The 23,655-nt window shown below is 40.5% G+C and overlaps 1 long non-coding RNA gene across 2 annotated transcripts in view; it reads left to right on the forward strand.

Moving 5' to 3' along the window:
* Nucleotides 1-6,681: 6,681 nt before the first annotated feature.
* LOC103875845 overlaps nucleotides 6,682-23,655 on the forward strand; it is a 90,662-nt gene continuing 73,688 nt past the window's right edge. For both annotated transcript variants that reach the window (XR_634817.4, XR_002515715.2), the window contains exons 1-2: nucleotides 6,682-7,463; nucleotides 7,613-7,819. This is a non-coding gene — a long non-coding RNA (uncharacterized LOC103875845). The remainder of the gene's footprint in view (nucleotides 7,464-7,612; nucleotides 7,820-23,655) is intronic.

The following is a 23,655-nucleotide window of genomic DNA, read 5'->3' on the forward strand; positions in this document are numbered from 1 at the left end:
ACAAGCAGGTGAAAATAAAAAAGAAAGAAGTAAAATGAACTGAGTGGATTCTGTGCCCAGCGTTTGGCTAATTATGGCACAAATAATATTGTTAATCATAGTTTGGGGTTGGATAAAACTTTTAGTGGTTAATATTTTATGTCCTGCTATTTAGTAGTTAGCTGATGGCAGTAAGACAATTTGTTGGAACATCTACACCCCACAGAGAGGGAATATCCAGTTGAGGGGGAATATTCTCCCAGGTATGCAGCTATATTTTGGATAAGAAATGACTGGTTTATTCTAGTAAATTTACATCTACCTTACAGAATTCCTGGGTAATAGAATTCTGTACACTAATAGATTTGCCCTAAATTAGTATTTTTCATTCTGTTTCTTCTGGGTCACTCTTGTGTTATATAATAAGGTAACAATGGGTAAGTTACTAGTCTGGTTCTTGGGAAAATAGTCAAGTTTAAACTATTTTGTCCTATGATTGTGTGTTGAGCTCTTGGAAACAAAATAGTACTATTATAGTTTTTGTCATTCTGAAGTAAGAAACGAGGGGAGTACTGGGATGAAGGAAAGGGGAGTGTCCCTCTAGGTCTAGTGCGTGGGAATAAAACACTGGCCAGGTACAGACTGGGAATAGGCCCTTGGGGAAAGCATGGTATGATGGTTAATACAGAGTGTCAACTTGATTGGATTGAAGGATGCTAAGTATTGATCCTGGGTGTGTCTGTGAGGGTGTTGCCAAAGGAGATTAATATTTGAGTCAGTGGGCTGGGAAAGGCAGACTCCACCCTTAATCTGGGTGGGTACCATCTAATCAGTTGCCCACATGGCCAAGATATAAAGCAGGCAGAAAAATGTGAAAAAAAAAAAAAAAATCTGGCTTTTCACATAGCCTCCCAGCCTACATCTTTCTCTTATGCTGGATGTTTGCTGCCCTTGAACATTGGACTTCAAGTTCTTCAACTTTGGCACTCAGACTGGATTCCTTGCCTCCTCAGCTTGAAGAAGTCCTACTGTGGGACCCTGTATATTTATACGTATATATGTATGTTTGTGTATGTGTGTGTATATATATGTATCCTATTAGTTCTGTCCCTCTAGAGAACCTTGACTAAAACAGACTTTGGTACCAGGAGTGGTTCTAGAGGAACAGAATATTAAGGATGGAGTTCTTCTGTTGGTTTTGGGGTTTCTGAAGTTGGCTGCTTAATAAGATTAGACCCCCAAATGCTAAGGACTCTACTTCTAATACTATGAGGAACACTGATAGTCCTTGGCATGAACTGTTTAGAGAGTTATGCAAAATAAATACATTTGACACTCCTGATTCATTGCTCATGAGAGGCAAGGAGTTTAGTGACTTCATACATAATACCTTTAACCATATGTGGAGAACCAAGGAACATAATGAGTTGGTTGTTTGCTCCTTGGTTCACTGGACAAAGTGATGAAGGAAAATGATGAACTCAAGGATTCTAACTCCCAGCTTCAGAAGTGGATATTGAGCCTCAAATCTGCTAAGATAGTCCTGAGTGAGAGTCTTATCTCCTGTAGAGAAAGAGCTGAAATTGTGGAAAAACAGACGCAAGCTCTTATCATGAGAGTGGTTGACCTGCAATGAAAGGTACATACACAGCCTCACCAGGTGGCTACTGTTAAAGTGAGGGCATTGATTGGAAAAGAATGGGACCCTGCAACTTGGAATGGGGATGTGTGGGAGGACCCTGATGAAGCTGGGGACACTGAGCTTGAAAACTCTGATAAACCCTTTTTGCCAGAAGAAACAGCTACCCCATCCCCAATAGTGGCAACATCCCCTTCCCAACCCACGCTACCATCAGCCTTTCCTCCTTTGTCAGAGGAGATAAACCCTGCGCTGCCTGAGGCAACAGTGATGGCCTCCCCTGAGGCAGTTGCCAGGTACGATAATGTTGATTCTCCTCAGGAGCCACCCCGATACACCTATTTGCTTCTAGACTTATAACTAGACTAAAGTCCTAGTGGGCCCCTAGAGGTAAGGTTCAGAGTGTGACCCATGAGGAGGTGTGCTACACTTGAAAAGAGCTGTTTGAGTTTTCTAATTTATATAAGGAGCAATCTGGGGAACAGTCATGGGAATGGATATTAAGGGTGTGAAATAAAGGTGGAAGGAACTTAGAGTTGGATCAGGCTGAATTTATTGATTTGACCCCACTAAGTAGAGATTCGGCATTTAATGTTACAGCTCAGGGAGTTAAAAAAGGTTCTAATAGTTTATTTACTTGGTTAGCTGAAATATAGATTAAAAGATGGCCTACTGTGAGCAAGCTGGAAATGCCTGATTTCCCCTGGGTTAATGTAGAAGAAGGGATCCAAAGCCTTAGGGAGATTGGGATAGTGGAATGGATTAGTCATGTTAGACCTACTCATCCAAGCTGGGAGGGTCCAGAAGATATACACTTGACTAATGCCGTGTGATTTGTGAGGGCAGCACCTGCATCTTTGAAGAGCCCTGTAATTGCTCTTCTCTGCATGTCACATCTAACAGTGGGAAACACAGTCACTCAACTATAAAATGTAAATACAATGGGAATAATTGGATCCCAAGGTGTCATGGGCCAAGTGGTGGCACTCAACAATCAAAGACAAGGTGCATGTAGCTACCGTAATGTACAGCAGAGGCAAAACAGCAATCAGAATAGTCTGACTTGTGTAGAGCTCTGGTATTGGCTAATTAATCATGGTGTCCCTAGAAGTGAAATTGATAGGAAGCCTACTGCATTTCTACTTAATTTATATAAGCAGAATACTTACAGGTCAAATGGATAAAAGACTAATTTGAATGATAAAAACAGAGAATCATGATCCCTCTATCAATTTCCAGACTTGAGCCAGTTTACAGACCCAGAACCCCTTGAATGAAGGGGAGGCCAGATCACCTTGAGGAAGGACCCCACTACACTCCCAACAATTTATGCAGTGAATAATTCTCCCATCCTTCCCCAAGAAGACCTCCAGCCTTTTACCAGGGTAACTGTGCATTGGGGAAAGGGAAATGATCAGACACTTTGGGACTACTGGACACTGACTCTGAGCTGACGTTGATTCCATGGGACCCAAAACGTCATTGTGGTCCTCCAGTTAAAGTAGGGGCTTAGGGAAGTCAGGTAATTAATGGAGTTTTAGCTCAGGTCCAACTTACAGTGGATCCAGTGAGTCCCCAAACTCATCCTGTGGTCATTTCCTCAGTGCCAGGATGCATAATTGGCATAGATATACTTAGCAACTGGCAGAATCCCCACATTGGCTCCCTGACTGGTAGGGTGAGGGCTATTATGGTGAGAAAGGCCAAATGGAAGCCATTAGAGCTGCCTCTACCTAGAAAAGTGGTACATCAAAAACAATATTACATCCCTGGAGGAACTGTGGAGATTAGTGCCTCCATCAAGGTTTGAAAGATGCAGGGGTAGTGATTCCCACCACATCCCATTCAACTCTCCTATTTGGCCTGTGCAGAAGACACATGGATCTTGGAGAAGGGCAGTGGATTATCGTAAGCTTAACCAAGTGGTGACTCCAATTGCAGCTGCTGTACCAGATATAATTTCATTGCTTGAGGAAATTAACACATTTCCTGACACCTGGTATGCAGCCATTGATTTGGCAAATGCCTTTTTCTCCATTTCTCTCCAGAAGGCCCACCAGAAGCAATTTGCCTTCAGCTGGCAAGGTGAGCAACATACCTTTACTGTGCCATCTCAGGGGTATATAAACTCTCCAGCTTTGTGTCATAATCTTATTCGGAGAGACCTTGATCACTCTTCACTTCTGCAAGATATCACACTGATCCATTACATTGATGATATTATGCTGATTGGACCCAGTGAGCAAGAAGTGGCAAACACACTAGACTTATTGGTGAGACATTTGTGTGCCAGCAGATGGAAATTAAACCTGACTAAAGTTCAGGGACCTTCTACCTCAGTAAAATTCCTTGGGGTCCAGTGGTGTGGGGCCTGTTAAGACATTCCTTTTAAGATGAAGGATAAGTTGCTACATTTGGCCCCTCCTACAACCAAGAAAGAGGCACAACACCTAGTGAGCCTATTTGGATTTTGGAGGCAACACGTTCTTCATTTGGGTGTGTTACTCCAGCCCATTTATCAAGTGACCTGAAAGACTGCCAGTTTTGAGTGGGGTCCAGAACAGAAGGCTCTGCAACAGGTCCAGGCTGCTGTGCAAGCTGCTCTGCCACTTAGGCCATATGACCTTGCAGATCCAATGGTGCTTGAGGTGTCAGTGGCAGATAGGGATGCTGTTTGGAGTGTTTGGCAGGCCCCTACAAGTGAATCACAGTGGAGACCTCTAGGATTTTGGAGCAAGGCCCTGCCATCTTCTGCAGATAACTATTCTCCTTTTGAGAGACAGCTCTTGGCCTGTTACAGGGCTTTGGTAGAAGTGAAGATATTTGTGTCTTATGTGAGTGCTCACCAAAGGATGAACTCTGAAGAGGAGTATTTTAATAATCAACTGGATAGGATGACTCATTCTGTGAACACCACTCAGCCTCTTTCCCCAGCCACCTCTGTCATTGCCCAATGGGCCCATGAACAAAGTGGCCATGGTGACAGGAATGGAGGTTATGCATGGGCTCAGCAACATGGACTTCCACTCATAAGGCTGACCTGGCTATGGCCACTGCTGAGTACCAATTTGCCAGTAGCAGAGACCAACACTGAGCCCTCGATATGGCACCATTACTTGGGGTGACCAGCCAACTACCTGGTAGCAGGATGATTATATCGGAAAGGGCAGAGGTTTGTCCTCACTGGAATAGACACTTACTCCAGATATGGGTTTGCCTGTCCTGCTCACAATGCTTCTGCCAAAAGTACGATCCATGGACTCATGGAATGCCTTATGCACCATCATGGTATTCCACACAGCACTGCCTCTGACCAAGAAATTCACTTTATGGCTAAAGAAGTGCAGCAGTGGGCTCATGCTCATGGAATTCACCGGTTTTACCATGTTCCCCATCATCCTGAAGCATCCGGATTGAACAGTGGAATGGCCTTTTGAAGTCACAATTACAATGCCAACTGGTGACAATATTTTGCAGGGCTTGGGCAAAGTTCTCTAGGAGGCCATGCATGCTCTGAATCAGCGTTCAAGATATTTTAGTGTTTCTCTCATAGCCAGGAATCACAGGTCCAGGAATCATGGGGTGGAAGTGGTACCACTCACCATCACTCCTAGTGATCCACTAGCAAAATTTTTGCTTCCTGTTCCTACAACATTACATTCTGCTGGCCTAGAGGTCTTAGTTCCAGAGGGAGGAATGCTGCCACCAGGAGACACAACAACAATTCCATTAAACTGGAAGTTAAGATTGCCACCAGGACACTTTGGGCTCCTCCTACCTTTAAGTCAACAGGCTAAGAAGGGAGTTACAGAGTTGGCCGGCTGTCAAGATGAAATCAGTCTACTACCCCACAATGGAGGTAAACAAGAGTATGCATAGAATACAGGAGATCCATTAGGGTACCTCTTAGTATTACCCTGCCTTATGATTAAGGTCAATGGGAAACTACAACAGACTAATTCAGGCCTGAATACAAATGGTCCAGACCCTTCAGGAATGAAGGTTTGGGTCACTCCACCAGGAAAAGAACTGTGACCTGCTGAGGTGCTTCCTGAAGGCAAAGGGAATACAGAATGGGTAGTAGAAGAAGGTAGTCATCAATACCAGCTACGACCACATGACCAGTTGCAGAAATAGGGACTGTAATTGTCATGAGTATTTCCTCCTCCTTTTGTTAAGAACATGTTTGTGCATGTATCACTTGTTAACAACACTTAAATGTGATATGAAGTCAATAAATCTTATGTCACATGATAAAGGAAAAAGGAAATGAAATGAAGGTATTTATATGAAGGATAGTTGTGTTATGTGAGGTGTAATTATTATTGTCTTTATCTGAAGATTGTGTATGGGTTGAAGTTGTCAAGGGGTGGCCTTGTGATGGTTAATACAGATTGTCAACTTGATTGGATTGAAGGATGCTAAGTATTGATCCTGGGTGTGTCTGTTAAGGTGTTGCCAAAGGAGATTAACATTTGAGTCAATGGGCTGAGAAAGGCAGACCCACCCTTAATATGGGTGGGCACTATCTAATTATCTGCCAGAGCAGCCAGGATACAAAGCAGGCAGGAAAAATGTGAAAAGGTTGAACTGGCTTAACCTCCAAGCCTACATCTTTCTCTTATGCTGGATGCTTGCTGCCCTTGAATACTGGACAAATTCTTCAGCTTTGGGACTTGGACTGGCTTCCTTGCTCCTCAGCTTGAAGGTGGCCTATTGTGGGACCTTGTGATTGTGTGAGTTTAATACTCCTTACTAAACTCATACATATATATATGTAATAGGATATATATATATATGTGTGTGTACTTTGTATGGAAGTTCTGTAAAAGATAAGAAAAGCACCTTGAGATTCCAAAGGAAAGATCTTGAAAGAAGTGTGACATATAGTTTAAACTAGAACAATAGGATATATATATATATATATATATATATATATATATATATATATATATATATAAAATAAAGGATCTCTGAAGGCAGATTTGAAGTGAATGCTATCATTGAATCTGCATGATTATTATTCTTTTTCTTTCTTGGAAACCAATAATGGAAGAAGCAATTTCTTGTTTTAGCCACATAATCAAAGGAGCAGGACTAGATCCAGTCCTATGAGACAGTTCAGAAAGAAATAATGACTGGCTTTTTAGCCCAAAGACAACAACATTCCTTCTCTAAAGTTGCAGGGGAAGGCTGGTCTGGACATGAATGTGGCTGAAGCTCAAAACTCCTTCCCCCGGTAGCCTGGTGTGTGGTTATATTCTAAGGAAAATGGCTTCCTGTGTGACTCATTTGAGAGCACTGTGCCACTAGCAAGCTATAATGCTGACAAGTTCCTCGTGATGGCTAGGAGGATAGTAGTTGTATGGAGGAGAAATTTCCCAGCACCTGATTTTTATGGCATATGATCATGGCAAAACCCGCACCTGCTGCAGCGTGTTTTCCGGCATGGTTGCTAGCTGATTGTAACATTTGTGGGAAGAAGCTTCCTCTTCCTGCACCCTAAGAAAACATTGTCATGCTTGTGACAGCAGTGTGTACTTTGGTCTCTGCAACAGGTTTCTGGACCACCTGTTATCCACTGTGACATCATAGGGCAACATCCCAGCAACAGTGAGTGAAACAGAACAGATTTTCCATTTCCTCTCTGGGAACGGTGCCCTTTGAAAAGAATAGGAAGACATTCTCAAGGTAGCAAGCGGAGGACTAAGAGTCATTTACATTGCCTGTCCTAGGAGAAATGGCTTATTTTGGACCCCAAGCTTGTGAAACAGGGCATTTTGGATAGATCCATGTGTGAGACAGATTCTAATTCTAGTTAGGCTCACTGTGGGCAATTGCATAGGTAAGATCAGTCATAGGTTCTCTTCAAAGGATGAGTGAAATGACCAGAACCATAGGGATTATTTTTTGAATCCTTGAGGTTCTCAGGCTTAGTCTGGCACTTCAAGGATCCCCTATATGCTATTAATAATGTTTCCATTTTCTTTTCAGGGATCCTTGTAGTACCAGACTGGGGCTGAGAGCCTCAAGGTTTGTAAATAAGCCCTGTGGTTCTGGCCATTTTACTTGTCCTTTAGAGAGAACCACTAATGCCCTTCCAACCTCATAATGATTGCGGCGAGGAATATCAACAAGGAAATCTCCGTTCAACAGAAGAGAGCTTTGAGGAAAGAGAAGCTAAGAAAGGGAGTAAATATGGTGAGATCATATCTTGAAATATTCATTTTTGTGCTTTTCTTTGCTGCTCTTCATAGTATGTGACCATTTCCTGATCAGTTAGAACTAGTCTCCTTCAGGAGAATTAGGATTGTGATAGCAGGCAGGCAAAAAGAAGGAAACAGCCATTGTTCGCTTTGTGACTTCCCAAATAGGTCCTTGAGATCCACATGAGAAACAGTTTCGAAAGTCAAAGCTTTCTGTTTTTAAGAGCCAAGTTCTGTAAAAGCTAAGAAAAGCACCTTGAGATTCCAAGGGAAAGACCTTGAAAGAAGCGTGACATACAGTTTAAACTAGAACAATGGGTAAGAAAGTGAAAATGGCAGTACTTCGGAACCCTGGCTGAACATAGAATCACCTGGAAGAGCTATTAAAATGCCAATTCCTGGGCCTCGCCCCAGGCTGATGAAATCAGAATATCTCAGAATGGTCACTGAACATTGGTATTTAAAAACAAAAACAGGCCAAGTGCGGTGGTTCACGCCTGTAATCCCAGCACTTTGGGAGGCTGAGGGGGGCGCATCATGAGGTCAGGAGACCGAGACCATCCTGACAAACGTGGTGAAACCCTGTCTCTACTAAAGCACAAAAAATTAGCCGCACGTGGTGGCGTGCGCCTGTAGTCCCAGCTACTCCGGAGGCTGAGGCAGGGAAATCGCTTGAACCCAGGAGGCGGGGGTTGCAGTGAGTCGAGATCGCACCATGGCACTCCAGCCTGGTGACAGAGCAAGACTCCGTTTCAAAAAAACCCAAAAACCAAAACCAAACCAAAACAAAACAAAGTAACAAATAAAAATCTCTGGATTTTTCTAATGTTCAGTGAAGGTTTGAGAATAAGTGAAAGTGGGAAAACCCAAGGCTATTTTGATCGGGGAGGCAGAAAGAGAGGAAACAAGGTATGCACCCGAAGTAGATATTTGGGGCCTGATACCAGAAGAGATGTAGGTGGATCTCATGGAGAAGATCAGTTCCAGCTTGGAAAACTGTCCAGCCCAATCTACTGCTATTAATAACATCAGATAATTGTGTGCAAGTTGAGGTCAATGACATTATAATTTGATTATGAGATTCTCTGAGTTGTTGCCATATTCCACATTTTCTGGGGAAGATATTCCTCTCTCCAGTGCTTGTAGGTCATCTGGCAGAAGTGACACTCATCAGTGCCCCGACATTGTTATGAACTATCCAGACTTCCCTGGTGGACATTCCCATTTTCATTGACCCCGAAACAGAGGGAGGGTGTCCTCAACACTTTAAGGTATAGTGAAGTTATGCAAAAAGCAGCACATGAACTTGGCTGTGGGAAGCAATACTGTGTTGAAACTCATTTTTGCTCTATAAAAAAGGGGTATCTCAACAAAACCAAATGATAAGCAGTAGATTTACTTCAGAAAGAGAATGGATTGTGTGAGCATAGCCTCTCTAACTAGGGGTTACCATGGTGATTTTGAAACAATCCTTGATGTACCTGGTAACATATTAGGATTTGGCTCTCCAGTGAAGTTGAGGTGTTCTTTTTAAAGGAACATTTAAAATTACTATAACTAGCAGAATTGAGTGTAAAAGGAAGAAATACAAATGAAAATGCTGGCAATATTTCTGCATCTACCACCAAATTTTAAATGGCAGAACTGATTTTTTTTTTTAAATGTAGTAAAATGGCTTTTAAGGGTAAATTTACCAATTTTTTTCAGACAACATGTAAATTTTGACAAATTTTATAATAATAAAAACTTTAGAAAGATTATAATAGTCATACTTGCATGACTTTAATGTTAATAGGGGTATAAAATATCGAAGTATATGTTTTATGTAAAATACATCTGAAGAAAGTCAGAAAACCTCACTAGCGGAGAGTTGGGGATTATTGAATCCTCCTCGGTGTGCATGTGTAGCCATTATGAATAGAAAGAAATGTTTTCAGCCAAAGCAGGAGATTTAATTTTTACAAAGAAGGAACGTTAGGAATGACACAGGTGGTAGTGATGCTGAACAGGAAAACAGAATTCTCTGTACTTTGCGCCAAGTAAGCTGACATTGAGATCAGCAGCACTGTGCATTCTAAAGTACTGCTGGATCAGTTTTGTATCGAAAGTAAAATTACCCTATTGTAAATCAAAAATAAAATTCTAAGCCCCCCAACCAACTGAATGGACCCCTCTTCTCGGTCAAGGGCGTTCTAAAGTAAACCTGAAACACTAGTTCTGGTCGTGATGGGAATGAGTGGTTGGATAGGATTCACTATTATCTTCCTTCCTTTGGAATTCAGGCATAACTGACCAGTGTTAACATTAAAACAAACTTTAAGACTTACAAAACAGACTTTTCATAGCAATAATATACTAATGTGACAGATAGCAGGCTCTGAAAGAGATCAAAGCATTTTAGCTCAAAATATATTTCTTTGACATATTTTGAAATGGCCTTGCAAAGCTGTCTCTTGTGGGGAAAGCCTACGTTCTGTAGAGAATTCTCTTCCCTTTCCAAGTCTTTTTCCTGATCCAGGAGAGAATTAATAAAGACTCTGGCACTTTTTAAAGTCTAGCAAGAAACATTCTATTCTCTCTGAAGAATACATACATATAGTCTATTTTCTCTGAAGACTTCATCTGCATAACAAGAACCTTGGTCCCCACAACCCCTATTTTAACTCAGACACTCCCTTGTAGTGACTTTAGGTTTGTAGATAAACTCTTTATCAATTACAAATCAGAGAATCTTCAAAGCCACCTAAGACTTGGAATCCACCCCCCACCCTCACCTCCACTTCCAGTTGTTTCACTTTTCCCGTCAAAACCAATGTATATCTTATATGTATTGATTGTTATCTTATGTCTCCCTAAAATGTATAAACCCAAGCTGTAGCCTGACTACCTTGGGCACATGTTCTCAGGATCTCCTGGGGCTGTGTCATGAGCCATGATTACTAAGTTTTGGCTCAGAATAAATCTCTTCAAATATCTTACAGAGTTTGCCTTCCTTTGTCAGCACTATTTTGAGAAATAGTCTTATTTAATGAGGATATAATTATTTTTATTGTGACTAGAGCAGCCATAATATGAGTGGCAGAGTATGTTAAGGAGCTGGATGGCATAGCCTAGTAATTAGTCTGGGAGTTCTCTGTTGTTTATTTTCCCTGTGCATGATTTTCTCAGGTATATGCTGAGATTGTTATTTCAACTGAGTTTTGGCACAACAGCCAATAAAAATAGTGTAGCTCATTGAGCAGAACATAAATGTTCTTAAAACAAATCTGGGGAGAGGGTGAGGAAGGAGTAGTAACTGCTGATATAAAGGGCTAAGCTGAAAACAATCAGAAAACTCCTATAATGTAATAGTTCTGCTTTTTTAAAAGTTTTAATTTTTTCTTACCAAAAAGATTATAGGATGCCAAGTTACATTCAGATTTCAGAGAAACAAAAAATGATTTTAAAAAAAGTATTAGTACATCCCATTTAATACTTGGGACCTACTTATATGAAGATATAGGGCACCTTGCATTTTATCTGGCAACCCTAAATAGGTAGTCACACCTATGAGGTGAGTCTTGAGCAGGCCCTCAAGGAAAGTTTCTATGAATAAAATGCTATTTTTTCCCCCTGACTACTCTAAAGCCTGATATTCCACTACAAAATCATTCCTTTGAGTTAAGACACTATCCAAGAGGTCTTTTTAAAATGCAAACATGATAGCATTATTTTATCTTAGTTTACCAGGGACTCATGCTATGAGACCCCAATTTTTCACTGCCCCGATAGCCACAGAGTAAGTCTTTTGTGACCTGTGGGCTTAGCTCCATCCATTCATTAGCTAGTCCTGAACAAAGTAGACAATGCTCTTGAAGTCTCAGAATGACCACCAAGGGGTTCTGGAATTATTTTTGTGGTTACGGTTTCTGCTCTTAGGATGACTTGGCTTTTTATTATAGCAGTTTTGTGCCTCTGAAGCTGCAATCTTCACTCACTCATATTTGTTGAGTCTCTCTATGCCTGGCACTATGCCAAGTATTTCAGATAAGACTAAAAATAATGATTCTTGTCTTCAATGAGTTTATAGTCATAAATATCAATACAACATGACTTGCTATAATGTAGGTAGTACAGTAGAAGGAGGCTCTGGGTGCCAAGGGAGTATGTAAGATAAACCTCCAAATCAGAGTGGGGGTATTGTTACAGGTAGTTAGGCTTGCACGGGGCAGGAGAGGGCTTTCCCCTACCCACTAGAAATGACAGGTGATGGTTTGGCAATTATCACATTCCTCTTTAAGAGTGATAAATTGGCAGCTGGTGCCAGGGAGAGGCTAGTTCCTGATGGTCCACATCTGTTAATATTAAAGTGTTAATTAAAGGCAGGCCCCAGGGAGAAGAAATTTCCTGGGCATGCACGTTAAGAGACAGAAATGGCAAAGTATGATCTTCTGGGTACACTCCATCAGAAAAAAAAAAAGAAATCTTCAAATGGGCATGCATACAATTTCCTAAACACACTGCACCTGCTCAATTCTGAAGGGTAAAAAGGACACTGCACATGTGGGAAGTCCACCATAAAGGAAGAATCACAGGAAAGAGGTAAGCCTGTAAAGTCCCAGGATCAAGGTTAAAGGCCCTTTTCTCTCTCTTTGACCTTCAGGTGCTCACTTGGATCTCTTCCATGGGTTCTTTTTTTTCTTTCCTATTCTAAAGCCTTTTTAATAAACTTCCACTTCTGCTCTGTAACATGCCTCAGTCTCTTTTTGGCTTTCTGCCCCTCAGTTGAATCCTTCTAAGGAGGCAAGGGCTGAAGCTGCTACAGACCTGCACGGATACCCCGCCAGTGACTTAGGGTAACGTGGATCTCTTCTACCCTAATAGTGATATGAACAGGAGATAGGGAAACACCAGGTAGAAGAGGGTGGTCCCCTGAAAAGGCCCCACCTTCAAGCCTGGGTGCCCATGGCACTAAATGAGAACAGGCATTCCTATTTTCATGCCCAAAAAGGTGCCTTTTGGCCCACCATGCTCCCTACTCTGCACCCATATAAGCCCCCAAACCCCAGGGTCCAGCAGCAGACCAGCAGACTAGCAGACCAGCAGATGGATGGCAGAATGACAAGGGAGAGACAAAGAGAAGATGAGGAATATCTGGATGCCAAGAGGAGTTCAGTAGGGGACGGTCAGGGAAGAGTCAGGCTGCTGGGCGACCAGACTCCAGGGGAAGATCATCTTCCCACTCCACTCCCCTTTCCAGCTCCCCATTCATCTCACCAAGAGCCACTTCACCACTCAATAAAACCTTGCATTCATCCTCAAGCCCGTGTGTGACCCGATTTTTCTGGGATGCTGGGGAAGAACTCGGGATACAGAAAAATGTCATACTGGCCCTCTGCCCTTGTGAAAAGGCAGAAGGTCCACTAAGCTGATTAACACTCAAGCTGTCTGTGGACAGCAAAGTTGAAAGAGCTTTGTAGCCCTGGGGTTGCAGGCACCCACCCCTAGACACTACTGTGGGGCTGAGAGCCTGAAGTACTTGTCCTGGCCTCTGCACCTGCCCATCTGCATGCTCCCGCTCCCACTAGGGGTTTGAGCAGTAGGGTGACCAAACAGATGAACCACATCCCTCTTGCACATCTTGTGACAGGGATCAGGGAACTCTCCCATTTCAACAGTGTTAGGAAAGACTTTTGGAGAAAGTGAAGCTTTAATAGAGTTTCAATGGCAATTAGGAATTGGCCAGATGAGAGGAGTAGGAGGAAGGAGGGAAAGGCCTTCTAAGAAGGGATTTGTTCATGCAGGGAAACAAAAGGGAGAGAGTACTCTGTGTTCAGAGAATTATGAATATGGTTCATGCTTAGCCCTAGGATGTCTGTTAGATTTGGGGTACAGGCTGGCGAGAGGTAATGCTGGAGTAGCAGGAGCAGATTATGAGGATGTCTCTGGCATGCTGAGAATTATTTACCTGCATTTCCCATATTAAATGGACTAAGTAGGCCTCTGTCTCAGTTTCCTTTTCAGCATTGGGCCATTTTTTTTTGAGGCTAGAGTATTGTTCTGACCCCTTTGGCAGGAATCATGTATCATCCTACTTGGTTCTTTTTAGTCTCTCCTTGGTCATGATGGTAGTGGTGGCTATGATGTGTGTGTGTATAAGTAGAGGGTTAGGGATGAACTAGATCTTATTTCTTGAATTACTGGATTGGGTTCAGATGCCAATATAGTAGAAGAAACCCAACACCATACCCAAATACCTTTCAAGTGTTTTTGCTCGTTTACTTCTGCCACCGTGTTCAATTACCAGATTGAACCTTCTTTGTTACAGATGATGAATTTATCGAAACTTAAGTTTATCACCCACTTTTGTAACTATAGATTGGACAGATTAACACTGCTTTTAAGGAGTGGGCCGGGTTCCTAGTGCCAGTAGTTCAAGGTTCTAATTTTACTAGCAACTGTTCACCTATGGCATCTTGTCATGCCTCAAAGATGAGTTTCTGGAATGATAGCTCAATCAGGAGATAAATAGTGAGGAGAGGAGGAATTCATTGCTTCTAGGGAGGACACACACCTCAGAAGAGGTTGACTTTTTAGGGGCCATGGTAGGACTCACAGTGGGTCAGTGTTTTTTGCCAGACTCTGTCTCTTTCTTTGAACCCCCTCCCCTGCAATCCACCCATCCTTTAAAGTTCTGGCTGCTTTGTCTCTATTGGTATCCCACCCAGCTATTAACTTCTACTGATTGCTAGCTGATTGTGCTATTGTTTTTGACAATGTCCTAGGGGTATAACTTGCTCCAAAGTCTAATCCAATTAAAGTCATATCATTTTGCCCAAGCACTCTTTGAAGTTTTCTCTGACTCCAGGTGAGTTTTAAGTTTCTCTTTCCCTGGTTCTCTCTTTTAAACTTCTGGGCAGGGGAGATGTGTTACTTGTGGCTATCATAAGCTACTAGCCTCCTTGTAAATGTTCACCATAAAATTTTCATTGTTTTCCATGAAGTCCCTGGGCTTGAATTCATCTTCTTTGTTCCAAATTGAGTTTTGGAGAGAGCTATAGAGCCCTCTGTCTGAATGGCCTGACTTTCTCAGTGGGTAGAATATCCATGCTACTCTGCTGGAGCTAGAGTCAGGAACAATAGCCCACTTCTCTCAGAATAACAATGCTGTTCTGTGAGTGGGCACTGGGGATACGTAGTAGTGTCTGGTGTTCTCAACTTGCCCCTCTTGGTGTGTAACATCTATCTCATGGGAGGGCCAGGGATAGGGTGATTGGAGCCCAGTATTCTCAGCCTGTCATGCCTGTAGCAGAGCTTCTGCTCTGCCAGGAGCTGGTGGAGGAGGGGAGTCCCAGACTTCTCTGCCATGTCTACTTGGAAGAGAGTTTCTACAACACAGGTTAGGGGATGAAGGTGGGCTTGATAAATATGGACAGACTGCCCCTTCCAGGGAGAAATCATCACCCTGGCTTGGGAGCTGGGAAAGAAGGAGGCCTGTCTTCTCAGCTGCACCTGCCCCAAGTAGAGTTTCCATCACACTAAGCTGTTCTTACTGAGATTTATTGTATTTTCTTCCATAAGTATTTCTCCATTTGCTATATGCCCTTAGGACAATTTCCAGAGACTTTAAATTGTTGTTGCTTTTTTTTGGAGATATAATATTCTCTAGTGATGGTTGTTTTGGGAAGAAGGTCCACAGATCAGCATACCACCATTCAGACTTGTTTCATTTAAAATTATGTCTTAGATTCCATCTTGAGGAAGAACCCTGGTTTATTCAACCTCTCTTTGTTTTTGGAGTTTTAATTTCTTCACAACACTACAAAAATGCTACAGTGGCCACCACGGTAGCTTGGTCTTAATACACATCCTGAATTATTTTCTTACGATATGTCTCTTGTCCCTTGAAGTTTCATAGATGGTTCTAAGCTAGTACCTGGCTAGATTCTAATGAGGGCTTGAAAGTAATAATCATTAGGGCTTGAAAGTAAAATATTATCTTTTTAAAAAATTCTGTTTTCGTGACACCAATTCTATTTCATGGTCAAAAGCTGACTCCTTCAAAGACCGAGTCCTTTCTGTATAACCCATTTCATTTTGTTTTCTTTATGAAAACCTCTTTCAGTCTTCAGATCATTTGGGTAGCAAAGGTATGGTTAGTTTTCTAGTCCTGATAACTAATTCTTCCCAGTTCTAGAATTTCTCAGCTTTTCTCCCAGTGCACATAGTGCCCAAATATCTTAAACAAAAAACACAATAAAACATGATTTTTATTAAAACTAAGACCTGTTCCTTCATAGGTTTTGGGAGTTGAAGTAGAGATTCCTAAAAGTAAACTTTTTCTATTTTAAAATTTCCTAATTTCCTCTAAAGATATTCCTGGTGCTAGTCTTATTTTAAAATTCTTATCTCCTACTAGGCATTTCTCACTTCTAGAAATGTGTCACGATAATAAGAAAATAATTTAAAAGATCTAAAATAAGGACCATGTGCTATTAAAGGTATTTAAGAGTGATCTCCTTGAGGAAAGTATATATTTAGGAGTGAGGCATACCCATGTATTAGTTATAACCGGCTAGCCTTCACTGAGAAACTAAATTCCTTGTCTTGTTTAAATACTCGAGGAGATGTGTTCAGTTGTCAACATTGTCCTTGTTTCTTTACTCTTAGACTGTATTAATAAGCTTGCAGAAACTCTCTTCTGTAGCAAATTTGGACTATTCATTTTTCCCCAAGTATGTAATGTCCAGGCTCACCTCTTATTTTTACTTATGCTACCTCGCCCATCTGAATTTCCATCTCTTACTTCTAATTATTTTTCAAGGCATAACAAAATAGCATGGAGAGGCTAATTTTTCCAGATATGAATATATTTAAGATTGGGTAGAACTAAATTAATGGGTCAGAAGAGAGTGGTGAATAACAGATTTAAATACACAGAAAATTTGGTCAATGGAAAAGTGTTTGGTTGCTCTGCAGCTCAAACCCCTTGAGGAAGGGGGAGCACGCAGACGGGCAGGTGCAGAGGCAAGCGCTCCTGCTCCGCGGTAGTGTCTAGGGGTGGGTGTCTGCAACTTCCGTGTTACAAAGCTCTTTCAGCTTTGCCGTCTGCAGACAGCTTCAGTGTTAACCAGCTCAACTGACCCTCTGCCTTATCGCAAGGGCAGAGGGTCAGTGTGACAGCCTTCTATATCCTGAGCTGTTGTCCAGTGTCCCGCAAGAATTGGATCATACGTGGGCTGGAAGAATGAGTGCAAGTTTTTATTGAGTGGTGGAGGTGGCTCTCAGTGAGATGGATGGGGAGCCGGAAGAAGGGATTGGGTGAGAAGGCCGTGTTCCCCTGGAGTCGGGCCGCCTAGCAGCCTGACTCTTCTCCAACCGCCCTGCCGAACTCCCCTCGGCATCCAGACGTCTCTCTTCTCTCTTTCTCTGCCGCATCATTCTGCCGTCGCTGGTGTGGTGGTCTGCTCTGGAGCTTGGAGTTCGGGGTTTATATGGGGGCAAAATAGCGGGTATGGTGGGCCAAGAGGCAACTTTTTGGGCACGAAAACAGAAATGCCTGTTCTCATTTAGGGCTGCGAGTATTCAGGCTTGAGGGTGGGGGGCCTTTGCCGGGGAACTACCCTCTTCTACCCAGTATATCCCTGTCTCTTGTCCCTATCGTTACCTGATTAAGGAATTTTGAAAACAGGTCTAAGCAGGCTTGGTTCAGCTCCTTCAGGTTTCCTCTCATTTGTGGACTGTCCTCAGATGGACAAGTTCTATTCTGCTTTGTCACCCTGGGGAAGCTTGCAGTTGTGCAGATCTACTAGAGTTGAGTGCTAAGTTTACCTAAGGGAATATGATAATAGTAATAGGCTAAATTGCATCCTATAATGTAATCTTATCTTCAATAAAACTGATTTTTAAAATCTACATCTTTTGGTAACAGCATTTACTTATCAGTTGGCTTTGAACTTGGAATAGAAAAGGAACATGATTACTCTAAAACCACAGTCTCAAACTCAAAAAGCCGTTAAAAAAGAAAACAATAAATAAAACTTCTATGAAGGCTCAAGACTTCTCTCATCATTGAAAGTCACGGTAAAATCTTTTACTTTCCATCTCCCAACCTTTATACTGATATTCCTTGTTTGGCACTTACTTATTGCCATGTGTATTTACAGATTTAGATGTATGACGTAGTCTCCTTTAGAGTGTGAACTTTTTGAAGGAAGACAATCTTTTAGTCATCTTTGAACACCTAAAGTACTTTCCAGGGTAAATGCTCAGCACGTGTTGAGTGGTATCAGCTGGGCTGAACAGCTCTCTAATGATTACTACAAACCAGTTCCTGATATAGTGACTTATCTTAAATAATAATGTTAATGAATTTGTTTTGTACTTTACAGTTTTCACACTGTACATCGAATGACATGACTTACCTTATTTAATCTTTAAAGAATCCCAGGAGACAAGCAGAACAAATATTTCTATCTTAGATGTGACAAAAAGATCTCAGAGAGGTGAATTGCTTTCTTAGGATCATGGTGCTTATAAATAACAAAATCCAGAACTTCTAATTCCTGGGAGGTAACTCTTTTATTTTTCCACAACTGCTTCTTGCATGAAGGTGAGACCCACAAGTGACCTTCCAGAAATGTAAATAATCCAACAGCATTAGAAAATATGTGACATTTCCAAGGCACTAGTTGAAATTTGATGTGAAATTCCATCTGACATGTTTGTAAAGCTTTAATTATTTAATCAATTTAATACTACAATATTTAAAGCAGCAACAAAAATCACTGGGCATAACCAATTTCATCCATAAATCAGACATTTTGCACCTCAATTTTTTACCCTCATTTCTGTTTTGTGAACTAATTGGCAACACTTGATGGAAATTGAAGATGTAGACAGACTAACAGGTGGAGCAATCGCATCTTCACAAGAAAATTAATTTATACACACACACACAAATACACACGCATATTCATAGCCTCTGATCCTGCCAAGGAAAGAGCCCCAACAGTGCGGTTAGCTGCAATTATGGTTAAGTGTCATAAAACAATTTTGGCATATCATGGTGCCCTTAGGAATCACAGTGATCTCTCAGTTCTTGGTCTTCCAAGCACGTTTCAATCTCATATGAATTCATCCTTGCAAATTTTCTTTTTGCTGTTTTGTTTGTCAGAAAAGTAATTTAACTACATCCTGCAACTTGTTTTGCGAAAGCAACTATCTTGCAAGCTGGACTAGAACAAAGTATGTCAGTATGATTTATAGAAATTGCTGTGACTCTGCTGCAATGAACAGACAGCTCCATATATGACAGTGCATATGTTCAAATGCCTTTTCACAAGAATGGTTTCACTCAGATTTCCTGATTTTTTTTAATGCTTCTGTGATTACATGGTTATCACTGAATGTTTGAGTAGAAGCAGTCTTTGATTACCTTGTGCCTTCTTTTTGGTAAATTCTAACAATTTTTTTTTTTTTCTGGCTTGAAAATTGCAAAACGAACAGAGTTCTTTGAGTTTAGATTAGACTATAGACCTGACTGCAAGGAGTCCAATAACTCTTATTTTCTCCAAACTGTAATTTGGAGTTCACTAGGTACCTTATGTAAGGTAAGGTGTGTGATGTGTACTAGGTGAGAAAACTCAGAATTGGTTATAAGTCCTCATACTTCATTCTTTCATATACAAAGACTGAGAGAAAAAGGAATAATTTATTATTATGAAATGTTCTATTCAATTCTTTAGTCAATATGAATTAGGAATAAAGCACTGATTTGGGATGACCTGGGAATGTTTCAAGAACAAAAGTATGGATAGTGAGTCTTAAATAGGTTGAGTAATAGAGAGAGTGTTAGAAAAATAGGAAGGAAAAAAGATTGCAGAAGTAGGAGGAGGTTGATCTTTTTGTGCCTCATAGGCTGTGATTAGGGTGAGTTCATTCTGAGTGGAAATTTTTTCAAAGTTCTAAATGCTATTTGAGGAATCTAAGTGTCCTGGAGGTGCTGATTTTAGGTGAAGAAACAAGGGAAACAGTCATTTATTTATCTGTCTTTCATCAAATATTTATGAAGCAATTATCTCATGCCAACCATATTTTATGTCCCCAAGAATAGGAAATGCTAGGATTCGGTAATTCCCCAAACAGAAGTCCTTGCCCTTTTCAAGCTGACATTCTAGCATCATGTAATAGAATGTTTGGTAGCAATGCATGTGAAAATTAAAGCAGGGTAGAGGGATGTGTGCACATGCTGTTTGGTAGGGTGATGGAAGGCCTGTTAAGAGATGACACTTAACTGACATTTACAAGCAGTGAACAAGTAAGCCAAGCCAATATCTGGATGATGATTGTTCTGGGCAGAGGAAATGGCAGGATCAGCAACTACACTGATGTTTTCTTTTTCTTTTTTTTTTTTTTTGAGACAGAGTCTCGCTCTGTCACCCAGGCTGGAGTGCAGTGGCGCTATCTCGGCTCACTGCAACCTTAAGTGATGGTTCTAAAAAATCCAGGAATATAGAATGTGAAGACAGTGATAGAAGATGAAGACAGAGAGGTAGCTAGGATCCTTGAAGGGCATGGTGAGGATTTTAGTTTTGCTTCTACATATAATGGGAAGGGATGAGAAGCTTTTGAGCAGAAGAGGGACATTATCTCATGTGTTTTAGGAAGATCATCTTAGCTGCTGTGTGAAGGAGCAAATGTTCAAAGTACAAGGACAGTTAGGAGGCCATAATAATAGTTCAAGCAAGAGATGATGGTGGCTTTGATCTGGTGATAGTAGCAGAAGTGGTGAAACATTGTCAGGTTCCAAGTATACTTAAAAGGAAGAGCTAGTGGGATTTGCTGATGGATTGGATATGGAGTCTTAGAGAGAAAGCAGTCAAGTAAGATTCCAATAGTTTGACCTTATATACCCAGTGAATGGTGGTGCTAGTTTTAGAGTTGGGGAAGACCATGGAAGAAAATGGGAGGTGGAAAATAAGAAATTCGTTTTGAGTATTAAGCAGCAGATGCCTATTAGATTTTTCTGTGAAGATGTTGAGTTGGCTGTTGAATATACAAGCCTGGAATTCAGGGTCAGGTCTGGAGATGAAAATTTGGAGATACTGACATTTGGATGGTAACAAAAGCTGTAGAAATAGATAAACCAGATAGGGAGTGAGTTTAGCCGGGAAAAGAGAAGATCATTGAGAAAGGAGCCTGTGATTTGGAGATCAGATGGGGAAAGGCAAGAGATAGGAGAAAGGTGAGAAAGGTATGGCATCTCAAAACTAAATTGAATATTTGAGAAAAAGGGCACGATCAATGTGTCAAATAGTGCTGGAGAGCCGTATAGGAAGAGGACTGAGAATTGACTGCTGGATTTCATAATGTAAAGTTCACAATGTTCATGCAAAATGTTTTGGTAGGAGGTGTCAATGAAAGTCTGACAGGAGAGAGTTTGGGAAAGAAAAGTGAGAAAATGACAAGAGGATATAGGCAATGAATTTTTTTATTTTTATTTTTTCTGTAAAAGGGATAAGAGGAATGGGATGAAAGCTAGAATGGAATACAATGGAATACAGAATCAAGAAAGGTTTGTTGTTAAACCAGCACTTGTACCCCGTGAATCTAAAATAAAATTGAAATTATATGTATATATATATTATATATGTTTCATACATTCATATGTGTATATATTATGTGTATCTTTCATATATACTTGTATATGTAGAAGAGTAGGCTCCTTTGTTGCGATGTGTGTGTAATTGCCTCTTTGTATCTTTCAGTAATTCTCACCTTTTTATTGATTTATGAGTATTATTTGTATATTAGAAACAATAATTGTTTACCAAATATGCTGTAACTTTTCATTTAGGTTGCCATTTATTATTCAGTCTTATTTCTGATATTACTTTTTAAATACAGTCTTAAATTTATATACAGTAAAGACTATTCATCTTTTTCTGTTTCAATTCTTGCTTCGGTGTTTATGTAACCCAGATATCAGGTTTTCTTTCAGAATTAAATAAGATTTGCATAATCCTCTGTTCTATTTTGTTGGAAGCCTTTCCTAAGATATCTGCAAATTCCTGATGGCTTATATCTTATAGCATTTTCTGACTTCATGAACATCTGATTTTCTATTTACTTAGTTATGATTCCATGCCAACTTATTCACCATTCCTTGAATTTCTCAAAAGCCATTCACACAAGAGATTGAGACTTATTTATTCTTACAAATGGCCAATCAATGTGCCAAGTGCTGAATACCCCTCTTCTGCCTTAAATGCCATTTTAATGTATTCAGAACTTCTATATAAACTTGGGTCTGATTCTAGGCTCTTTAATTCTGTTTGATCTGTCAGTCTACAATATGATTTTAATTACAGTAACTTTATATTTATTCATTTATTTAATGTATTTATTGACTACGTAACGTGTACCAATCACTAGCAAATGCTAGGAACACGGTGGTCAACCAGGCAAATATGGGTTTCTCTTTTTATGAAGCTTAAATTCTAGTGGAAAGTTACTAATAATTAACCATAGAATACATTGAACAAAAACAAAAACAACAATAATTGTCAAGAAACACATACTTAGAGTACAGTGATAGTAATTCAATGATCTACTTTATAGAGGAAGATCAGGAAAGACTTCTGATACTTTATTTAACATTAGACTTCACAACAGAAGGATGGGAATGACCCAGCCACATGAATTCTTTCAACTAGGCAGTGATGAAGCTAAGGCAATGGCAGAATTTCAGTAATATGAATGTAGGCGACATGATTCTTCTGCTTAGTAGTTTTGTATTTGTTAACCTTGAACTGCCATTTCTTCAAGATGATATATAATTCTTCTTGATCATATGCAGGGATTTTCAAATCAGATATCTAACTTTGGCAAAACATGTTTGAGAATGTTTTATTTTCCAATTATTTTGTTTTCTTCAGGCATGCCAACTAGCTATACATTGGACCTCTGTTGCTTTCACTTCATATCCATCTTTTTCAATTTAATTTTTTTTCTCATCTCTTCTTTATTTCTGTATGATTTACTCAAGTCTGTCCTCTACATTATGGATTTTGTTTTCTCTGTCTTTTCTCTGCTTTTCACTGCTGCAAATACAATGTTAAGTTCTCCCATAGTGTTTCTTTTTTCTAATTTCTTTCCTTTCCTTCCCCAGTTCTCTTTTCATCTCATTTTGTTGTCATGTTGTCTCATCTTACGTCTCTCATTTTATAGCATTCTTGATTTTTCTAAATTTCTTTAGAGGTTAGTTATTTTCTAAATCTAATTGTGAAATTATCTCCTCTGAATTGTGCTCTTTTTCTACCATTCATGCCATGCTTTTATTTTTTCTTCTTTAAGGGGACAGAATTTTTCCATATGTTTGATGTTTCTTTTCTTCTTTTTCCTCTGCTATTTATTTAGAAAAAGTTCTCTCTGGTTATGTTACATACCCATATTGTTGGCCAAGATTTCTTGGCTGCCCTCCCTGCCTCTCTGACTTCCATTTGAATACTGCTAGGAACTAAGTTGGAACTCACACTTGAATACTGCTAGGAACTAAGTTGGAACTAAGTTGGAACTCACAGTCAGTGGCTCTCAAAGTGTGGTCCACAAAACAGTAGCATGAGCATCTTCTGGCAATGTACTAGAAGTGCAAATTCTTAAGCCCCCATCCCAGGTCTCTTGAATTTGAATCTCTGGGATAAAACCCAGCAATCTATATTTTAAAAAGACCTCCTTGCAGGCACGGTGGCTCATGCCTGTAATCCCAACACTTTGGGATTACTTTGGGAGGCTGAGGCGGGCAGATCACCTGAGGTCAGAGGTTCAAGACCAGCCTGCCCAACATAGTGA

This window comes from Papio anubis, chromosome 9 (assembly GCF_008728515.1).
Source record: "Papio anubis isolate 15944 chromosome 9, Panubis1.0, whole genome shotgun sequence".
In the NCBI taxonomy this organism is placed as follows: Eukaryota; Metazoa; Chordata; class Mammalia; order Primates; family Cercopithecidae; genus Papio; species Papio anubis.